Below are 9,080 nucleotides of genomic sequence, written 5' to 3' on the forward strand. Positions count from 1 at the left end.
TCCAGGCTGAACACCCCCAGTTCCCTCAGCCGCTCCTCATAAGACTTATCCTCCAGACCCCTCACCAGCTCCGTTGCCCTTCTCTGGACACACTCCAACACCTCAATGTCCTTCTTGTAGTGAGGGGCCCAAAACTGAACACAGCACTCGAGGTGGGGCCTCACCGGTACGGAGTACAGAGTGACGATCGCTGCCCCCATCTTGCTGGCCAAACTGTTCCTGACACAGGCCAGGATGCCGTTGGTCACCTTGGCCACCTGGGCACACTGCATGACAGAGTCAGTACAGCACCAGCACAGAGCATGACACATGTCCTTGTAGCCTCGATGTCCCTTGAGCTCCCCTGAGACGCTCTCCGACCCAAGAGCCAGCTGCTCATTCCTCCTGCTGCTTCCCAGCGCTGCCGCGTGGTGTTGCCAGATCCCGACCCGACCCTGCTGCTCGTCAGGCTGCTCCAGAGGCTGAGCTCCCCAGCGCTGTCCCCGCTCGACACCCCGGCTGCACGCCGGGGGGGGAGGGGTCACACCGACCCCATGTTTTCATAGGGACAACCTCCCCCGTGCAACGGTCACGTCCAGACCGAGCCAGAAGCCTTAAAAATACACATTTGCCCTCGTTCTACCAAAGTAAAGTAAAGTAATTCGGTATTTGATTGCAGACCTAGAGAATACGTTATCACCAGCTGCCTTTGAGCCCAATTTAGCAGGAATAGCCCAACTTCCTTCCGAAATCATTGCTCAAGTCTACAGCTACATAAGCTCTGGTGTGTTCCCACACCGAAACAGCTTATGCCGGTGTCTTCCCTTTCCTGGAGGGGCAAGTAAAGGACCAGGAGAGGAATTTAAGCTGGAGGCCTCCTGGAAATCCCAGCAGCTGCCCTGGGCAACTTCTTTCTCCCAGATGAAAATGGGACGTCTCCATCGCAGTCGTGCTTTAGGCACACTTGCAGCCTGGTTCAGCCCAGAGCTCAGACAGTTCATGTGGTGAACACAAACTTTGGAGCCAAAAACCTGCCAAACTACCGAAGCCAGTGGAGTAAGAGGACAAGTAGATACGATTAACATGGAGTCACAGAGACCCCAAGGGCTCTGCGGCTCGGGGAAGATTTCCAAGTATTATATTTTAGCAGGTGATAAATCCCAGGGGATCGGGGCCTCCCTGGGGAGTCGCACACTTGGCCACACACTCTCTGATGAGGCAATACGCAAACACCAGTTTCTGGTTAACTGCTACAACCCAGAAAACATGACGTTTCAGCTCGCAAAAAAAAAAAAAAACCTTTTCTATGCCTCATTTAACTCTCTCTCATTAGGCAAATGGCTTAACCAGGAGATTGTCACGACAGCGATGGACTGCCTTAGGTCTGCAGAGCCTTGATCTGCAGGGAGAGGGGAAGAGAGCCCTCGTCCTGCTACAAAAGGGCAGGAACAAAAACCCGCATCCATGCGGCTTCTCGGGAAGGCTCCAGTAGGACCCTGCCCACTCACAGGGCTTCTCGCTCCTTCCCCTTGCTGCCTGGCACCACCTGCCCTTCGGCCCTCTCTCTCCTGTCCAGCACAAAGAGGTTGTGCTTGACGGCACAAGGTCTTAAAGGTCTCTTCCAGCCAAAAGCACAAAGACGTTGGTCAACACAGAGGTTGTTCCTGACAATGAGCATCAGACAGGCTGCCCCGGGGAGCAACTCCTGCTCCAGGAAGCTGCTGGGAGGGCTGGAGCCCCTCTGCTATGGGGACGGGCTGAGAGAGTTGAGGGGGTTCAGCCTGGAGAAGAGAAGGCTCCAGGGAGACCTCAGAGCCCCTTCCAGTCCCTAAAGGGGCTCCAGGAGAGCTGGGGAGGGACTCTGGATCAGGGAGGGGAGCGGTGGGACGAGGAGAACGGTTTTAAACTGAAAGAGGGGAGATTTAGATGAGATATGAGGAAGAAATTCTTTCCCATGCGGGCGGTGAGCCCCTGGCGCAGGGTGCCCCGAGAAGCTGTGGCTGCCCCATCCCTGGAGGTGGTCAAGGCCGGGTTGGACGGGGCTGGGAGCAACCTGGGCTGGGGTGGGTGGCCCTGCCCAGGGCAGGGGGGTGGAACAAGGTGATCTTTAAGGTCCCTTCCAACCCAAACCATTTCTATGATTCTATGAAATTTTTCCTTAGTAGCAGCACTCCAACGAGTCAGCCAAGACAGACCGTGGGCAATCAGGAGTCTGAGCTCTGGGAAGACTTTGAGTTCTACCTAAACCAGCACATTCATGAGCTTGCAGTTAAAAACCTACCGCCCACCCCAAACCACCCTAATGCTCCCCCACCTGCTCAGCATTTGTTGGGTTTCTTACTCACTTGGAGATCCACAGAAGTTCAACCTCAGAGCAGCAAACTCTTCTCTGTTTAACAACACCCTCAATGATAGGAAAACCCTCCTCCTCCTCCTCTCTCCCCCGGTTCCAAAGGGACAGGGATAAGCAGCACCCAGGAACAGCTCTGTACTCCTGATGGACTATTCCAGAGACGCATGTTCCCGTTGCAACACTGCCCCTTTCTCTTTCTCTTTCTCCTCCTCCTCCTCCTCTTCCTCTTCCTCCTCCTCCTCCTCATCCTCTTCCCCTCCAGTTCCACCAGCACAGAATAGTCCTCCTGAGCACTGGGCCAAGTCCTACCTCTCCTAGTGAAGACTTTTGATGGGCAGTCCCCCTGCAGGAAGCTGAGCACAGTCAGACTGTGCTGGCTGAGGAAAGGTTGAAGGCTCAGGCAGTCAACCCAAGACTCCCAGGCACCTGCTTCCCTCAGTTCTACAAGACTTCCAGGTTTCTCAGGGCATTAATATACCTTAATTGCCCTGACCAGCCTCACCTGGGACCTCCTCCCACGTTTTCTGCCCATGGCCCAGGAGCTCCATTTGAGCTCAAGCTCAAGCACCCAGTCCTGGCCTGAGCTATGTTGCAGGTGGACATGCCTTCAGTTCTGCCTCTGGCTTTATTTTATGGGCAAAATTCAGATCTAGATTGTAGGTAACTTTCCTCCAACCTTATCTCCTCCATGGACCTCAAACGTCCAGTCAGTCAGTCCTGTCTCCAGTCCCATCTCCTGCTGCTGACTGAACACCTTGGAAGGACCCACAACCTCTGTTCATCATCTCACCCTGCCTAGAGCTGTCCATGGGCCCTGTTAGCGCCACCCAGCTCTGCCTATAGGGCCCAACCCCCTGGTTGGTGAGGGCACTGCCGGTGCCCCAGTGACCCCCAGCTCATCCTTCCTCGGGGAGTAGCCCCACTCCTGCCACTCCCTGACGGGGTGAGACGTTTCAGTCAATTCCCATTGAATTCATCAGCATTTCCTCGTTAAGGAGTGGCTGCATTCGTACTTCTTGTCTTTGCCGGTTCCTCTGAGCACCTTCTTCTTCTGCTCCTGGCTGACTGCGGTAAACTTACAGGCTTGGGCTAGAGAAATTGCCACCTAAATGACACCCGCGTCTTCTTGTGAGACCGTAACTGAACACAGAGCTGACTTCCTCACCTGCTCGGTGAGACAGCCTTACTCCTGAAAGGAGCCCCACACCTCGCTGCGAGGACAGCAAGGACGGAGGCATCTGTCAGCAGCTGAATACCGGAGGCGAAGCATGCCACGGAGTCTTGCTACGACTGACAGGAACGCTAACGTAAGACATCTATTAAAAATGGAGAAAAACCTGCTAAAACGGCAACAGCCAGTGGCCACTCAAATTCTTGGTGAATCCTCGTCCTGCCACCCGGGCAGCTCAGGTTTGTCGGATTGAGTTAAGCTTAGACCCCACTTGTCCGGAGGAGGAAAAATAAGCCTGGATTTCCACCCAAAGCCAAATGGGAGGCTGCTAGCGGAGGGGGCAGCTTCAGCGGGAGAGAAGAATGCGCAAGAAAGATGTGGTAAAAATGCAAAGAAAAAAAACAAAAAAAAAACCAAAAAAAAAAACACCAGCAAGCACAGCAAGGACTGAGCATTTATCTTCAGAGAAGGATGAGAAGATGGGGCGAGAGCTTGCAGCGTTATGGAAGGAAACTGTCCCAGCTGACTCATCCTTTCTGCATCAAAACAAGGTCTTTATGGTTGGTTTGGGGGGGTTATTTATTTATTTAAAGAAAAATTATCAGCAAGTGAGGCTGTCATCAATTCAAAAAAAAAAAAAGAGAATTAAAAGCGTTAGCCCAAAGGGCAAAATGTCTGCAGGTCACCGGAGACTTTGGAGAGCAACTGTGTGCCACTTCACCCAAAAAGAGCCGGGGAGGGAGGGGGACAGCCAGCACGGCTGAACCGGGTGAAGTAGGAAAAAAAAAAGCTCTGGATGAATGGAACTAGCATCCAAATGAGCAGGTGACTTAAGGGACAACAAACTTGTTTTCAAACATCAGGAGGAAGTCTGCCAGAAGGTTTTTAAGGTCAAAGTATAAAACAAGCCTTCAAAGAAAAGTCCATCAGAAAAAAGTTATGATATCGCCGTCCATGACCACCACAGAAGAGCCCAGGACGGTTCCCACCCTTTCATCCCAGGAACTGATGGATCTGTGGGAAACTGAGATGCGGGTAAAAAGGTTCAAAACAAACTGATGAAGAGTAATGAGTGTAGGAATGAACAGGATTATAGTCTCACGTTCAAACAGGAACCCGAAGGGAACAAAAGATGAAAGAGCTGAAGTAAGTTCTCATTGAGAACCGCTTCAGTAGGGGAGGACAGGAGAGTGGCAAATACACCACCAACTTTTTGAAGCATTCCCAGAGCTGTCCATGGAACCATAAGAGCAGCAATTTCTTGTCCATGCCAATAAAATAGGTAGAAATTATAATAAAAATAGATTAAATGGAATAGCAATGCTACACTGTGTAGGAAAACGTCGTGACATTGCGGAACAACGTAGTAAATTTCAACAATCGCTCTTATTGGAGAAGGTGATTTTATTTTAAATTAACCCCTCCTCTCACGCTCCCAACCGCAGGCAGGTACCAAGGTAGGTGTCCACGTGGTCTGGCCAGTAGCTCGGTGCCAGGACACCTGTATCCAGGCGGCTTGTCCCACGTTGCTTGCTGTGACGTGGAAGTTGACACCAGCTTCCAAACCCTCCTCACATCTCCTGGGCAGTTCTGACTTTGGCAACTACCTGTTGTCTTTGAAAGTACTTTGCCATACCCTTTCGAAGCTGACGGATTGATCTTTCTGTCTGTCCATCCTTCCCCACTTATGTGAACCATCTGGAATTACTTACTACCCTTTCCCTTCTTGTCTGGGTGTCTTGTGACTCCTACCCTGTCTTCCTACCATCAGCTCCAAAAGGCTCAAGTTTTCATTTTGAACTGTTTCCTTTTTTTTTTTTTTTTTTTGAGTGTCATTAATTTCCTGAGCTGGAAGTCCTCAGCAGCTGCAAACAGATGTGCTGGGATCTCGATGACCAGCTATTCTTAGTGCCATTGACCCCTGCCGTTCTCACAGCCCTCCTGCCGCTTCTTTCTTCTGCTGCTCCCATGGTGGTTCGCTCTCTCTCCAGACTCATCTTCTTTTTTCTGTTACAATTCTCTACAACCACAGAAAAGTCTCTGCAGAATCAATCAAGACAAGACCTGCCTCAAAATCCAGTATCGTTTATCAAAAGAATTGGTGTCCCTGTAAACAGGGATCTAGGGTCAATCATCTACACTGAATCACAGATGGGCAGGGGTTGGAAGGGACCTCTGGAGATCATCCAGACCAACCCTTGGCCAGAGGAGGGGCACCTACAGCAGGTTGGACAGGAACGCGTCCAGGCGGGTTTAGAATGTCTCCGGAGAAGGAGACTCCACACCTCTCCGGGCAGCCTGTGCCACTGCTCTGCCACCCTCAGAGTAAAGAAGTTTTTCCTCATGTTGAGATGGAATTTCCCATGTTCCAGTTTGTGCCCATTACCCTTTGTCCTGTCACTGGGCACCATTGGAAGGAGTCTGTCCCCATCCTCTTGCCACCCTCCCTTTAGATATTGATCAGCATTGATGGGATCCCCTCTCAGCCTTCTCCTCTCCAGGCTGAACAGCCCCGGGGGCTCTCAGCCTTCCCTCAGCAGAGAGATGCTCCAGTCCCTGAGCACCTCTGTAGCCTCCGCTGGACCCTCCCCAGCAGTTCCCTGTCCTTCCTGACCCGGGGAGCCCCGAACTGGACACAGCGCTCCAGATGTGGCCTCCCCGGGGCAGAGCAGAGGGGGGGATGACCTCCCTCCACCTGCTGGCCACACTCTGCTTGATGCCCCCCCAGGATGCCATTGGCCGCCTTGGCCACCAGGGCACATTGCTGGCTCGTGGGCATCCTGTTGGCCACCAGGACTCCCAGGTCCCTTTCTGCAGAGCTGCTCTCCAGTGGGTCAGCCCCAACCTGTACTGGTGCATGGGGTTATCCCTCCCCAGATGCAGTACTCTACACTGCCCGTGTTGAACTTCATTAGATTCCTCTCTGCCCGACTCTCCAGCCCGCCCAGGTCACGCTGAACAGCAGCATGGCTTTCTGGTGTGTCAGCCACCCCTCCCAGTGTTGTGTCATCAGCAAACTCGCTGAGGGTACACTCTATCCCCTCATCCAGGTCGTTGGTGAATGTGCTGAGCAAAACTGGGCCCAGTACTGACCCCTGGGGAACACCGTGAGCGACAGGCTTCCAGCTGGACTCTGCCGCTGATCACGACCCTCTAAGCTCTGCCTGTCAGCCAGTTCTCAATCCACCTCACTGTCCACTCATCTAACCCACACTTCCTAAGCTTACCTATGTGGATGTTACGGGAGACAGCATCAAAAAACTTGCTGAATTTGAGGTAGACAACGTTCACTGGTATCCCCTCATCTACCCAGCCGGTCATGCCATCATAGAAGGCTATCAGGTTGGGCAAGCACGATTTCCACTTGATGAATCCATGTTGACCACATCTGACAACCTTCTTTTCCTCTACGTGCTTAGAGATGACATCCAGAATGAGATGTTCCATCACGTTTCAAGAGATGAAGGTGAGACTGACTGGCCTGTAGCTTCCTGGGTCCTCGTTCTTACCCTTTTCAAAGATTGGAGTGACATTGGCTTTCTTCCCGTCCTCAGGCACCTCTCCTGTTCTCCAGAACCCTTCAAGGATGATGGAGAGTGGTTTAGCAATAACATAGAATCATAGAATGGTTTGGGTTGGAAGGGACCTTAAAGATCACCCATGCCCTGGGCAGGGACACCTCCCCCCAGCCCAGGTTGCTCCCAGCCCCGTCCAACCCGGCCTTGAACACCTCCAGGGATGGGGCAGCCACAGCTTCTCGGGGCACCCTGCGCCAGGGACTCACCTCCCTCACAGTCAACAATTTCCTCACAATATCTCATCTAAATCTCCCCTCTTCCAGTTTAAAACCGTTCCCCCTCATCCCACCACTCCCCTCCCTGATCCAGAGTCCCTCCCCAGTTCTCCTGGAGCCCCTTTAGGCACTGGAAGGGGCTCTGAGGTCTCCCCGGAGCCTTCTCTTCTCCAGGCTGACCCCCCCACCTCTTCCAGCCCGTCCTCCCAGCAGAGGGGCTCCAGCCCTCCCAGCATCTCTGGGGCCTCCTCTGGCCCCGCTCCAACAGCTCCATGTCCTTCTGCTGTGGGGACCCCCCGAGCTGGAGGCAGCACTGGGGGGGGGGTCTCCACAGAGCAGAGCGCAGCAGAGGGGCAGAAGCTCCCCCTCACCCTGCCGGCCACGCTGCGGGGGATGCAGCCTGGGATGTGGGGGGCTTTCTGGGCTGCCAGCGCACACTGCCAGCTTGTGTTGAGCTTTTCAACCAACACCCCCACGTCCTCCTCAGGGCTGCTCTCCCTCCATTCTCCACCCAGCCTGGAGCTGTGCTTGGGATAGCCCTGACCCATGTGCAGGACCTTGCACTTGGCCTGGTTGAGCTTCATGAGGATGGCATGGGCCCACCTCTCCAGCCTGTCCAGGTCCCTCTGGATGACATCCCTTCCCTCCACCATGTTGGCCACTCCACACAGCTTGGTGTCATCAGCAAACTTACTGAGGGTGCACTCAATCCCACATCCACATCGCCAACAAAGATGTTAAATAGCGCCGGCCCCAGTACCAACCCCTGAGGAACGCCACTTGTCACTGTTCGTCACTTGGACATCGGGCTGTTGACCGCAACTTTGACTGACCATCCAGCCAGTTCCTTATCCACCGAGTAGTGGATAACACCACCACCTACCAGCTCTCCCAGCACTCGTGGCTGCATCCCATTGAAGCCCATGGATTTCTGGGTATTGAGTTTGCCTAACTGATCTCTAACTGGATCTTCCTCAACCATGGGGAAGTCTTCCTTTCTCCAGACTTTTTCTTTTAACTCCAGGTTCTGGGACTCCTGAGGGCCAGCCTTAGCAGTAAAGACTGAAACAAAGAAGGCATTCAGTAACTCCACCTTCTCTGTATCCTCCGTCACGAAGGCACCCACCTCATTCAGCAACAGGCCCACATTTTCCCTGGTCTTCCTTTTGCTACTGATGTACTTGAAGGCACCCTTCTTATTGTCCTTGACATCCCCTGCCAGATTCAATTCCAAGTGGCCCTTAGCCTTCCTCGTTGCATCCCTGCATACTCTGACAATGTTCCTACACTCCTCCCAAGTGGCCAGTCCCTTTTTCCCCATTCTGTAAACTTGCTTCTTCCATTTGAGTTTTTCCAGAAGCTCCTTGCTCGTCCATGCGGGTACCCTGCTTCCTTTGCTTGAGTTCTTACTCATAGGGATGCACCAAATTTGAGCTTGGAGGAAGTGATGCTTGAATATTGACCAGCTCTCTTGGACCCCCTTGCCTTCTAGAGCCCTATCCCATGGGAAAGACCCAACGGTTCTTGGTAGACCAAGCAGGTCTTTGAAGAGGCCAAAGTCAGCTCTCCTGAAGTCCAGGGTTGTAATTCTGCTTATTGCCCTGCTTCTTCCACGCAGGATCCTGAACTCCAGCATCTCATGGTCCCTGCAGCCAAGGCTGCCCCCAACCTTCACATCCCCAACCAGTCCTTCTTTGTTTGTCAGCACAAGGTCCAGCAGCACACCTCTCCTCGTTGGCTCCTCCACCACCTGCATCAACAAGTTATCATCAATGCTCTGCAGA

This window comes from Vanellus vanellus (genome assembly GCF_965231255.1).
Source record: "Vanellus vanellus genome assembly, chromosome: 23".
In the NCBI taxonomy this organism is placed as follows: domain Eukaryota; kingdom Metazoa; phylum Chordata; class Aves; order Charadriiformes; family Charadriidae; genus Vanellus; species Vanellus vanellus.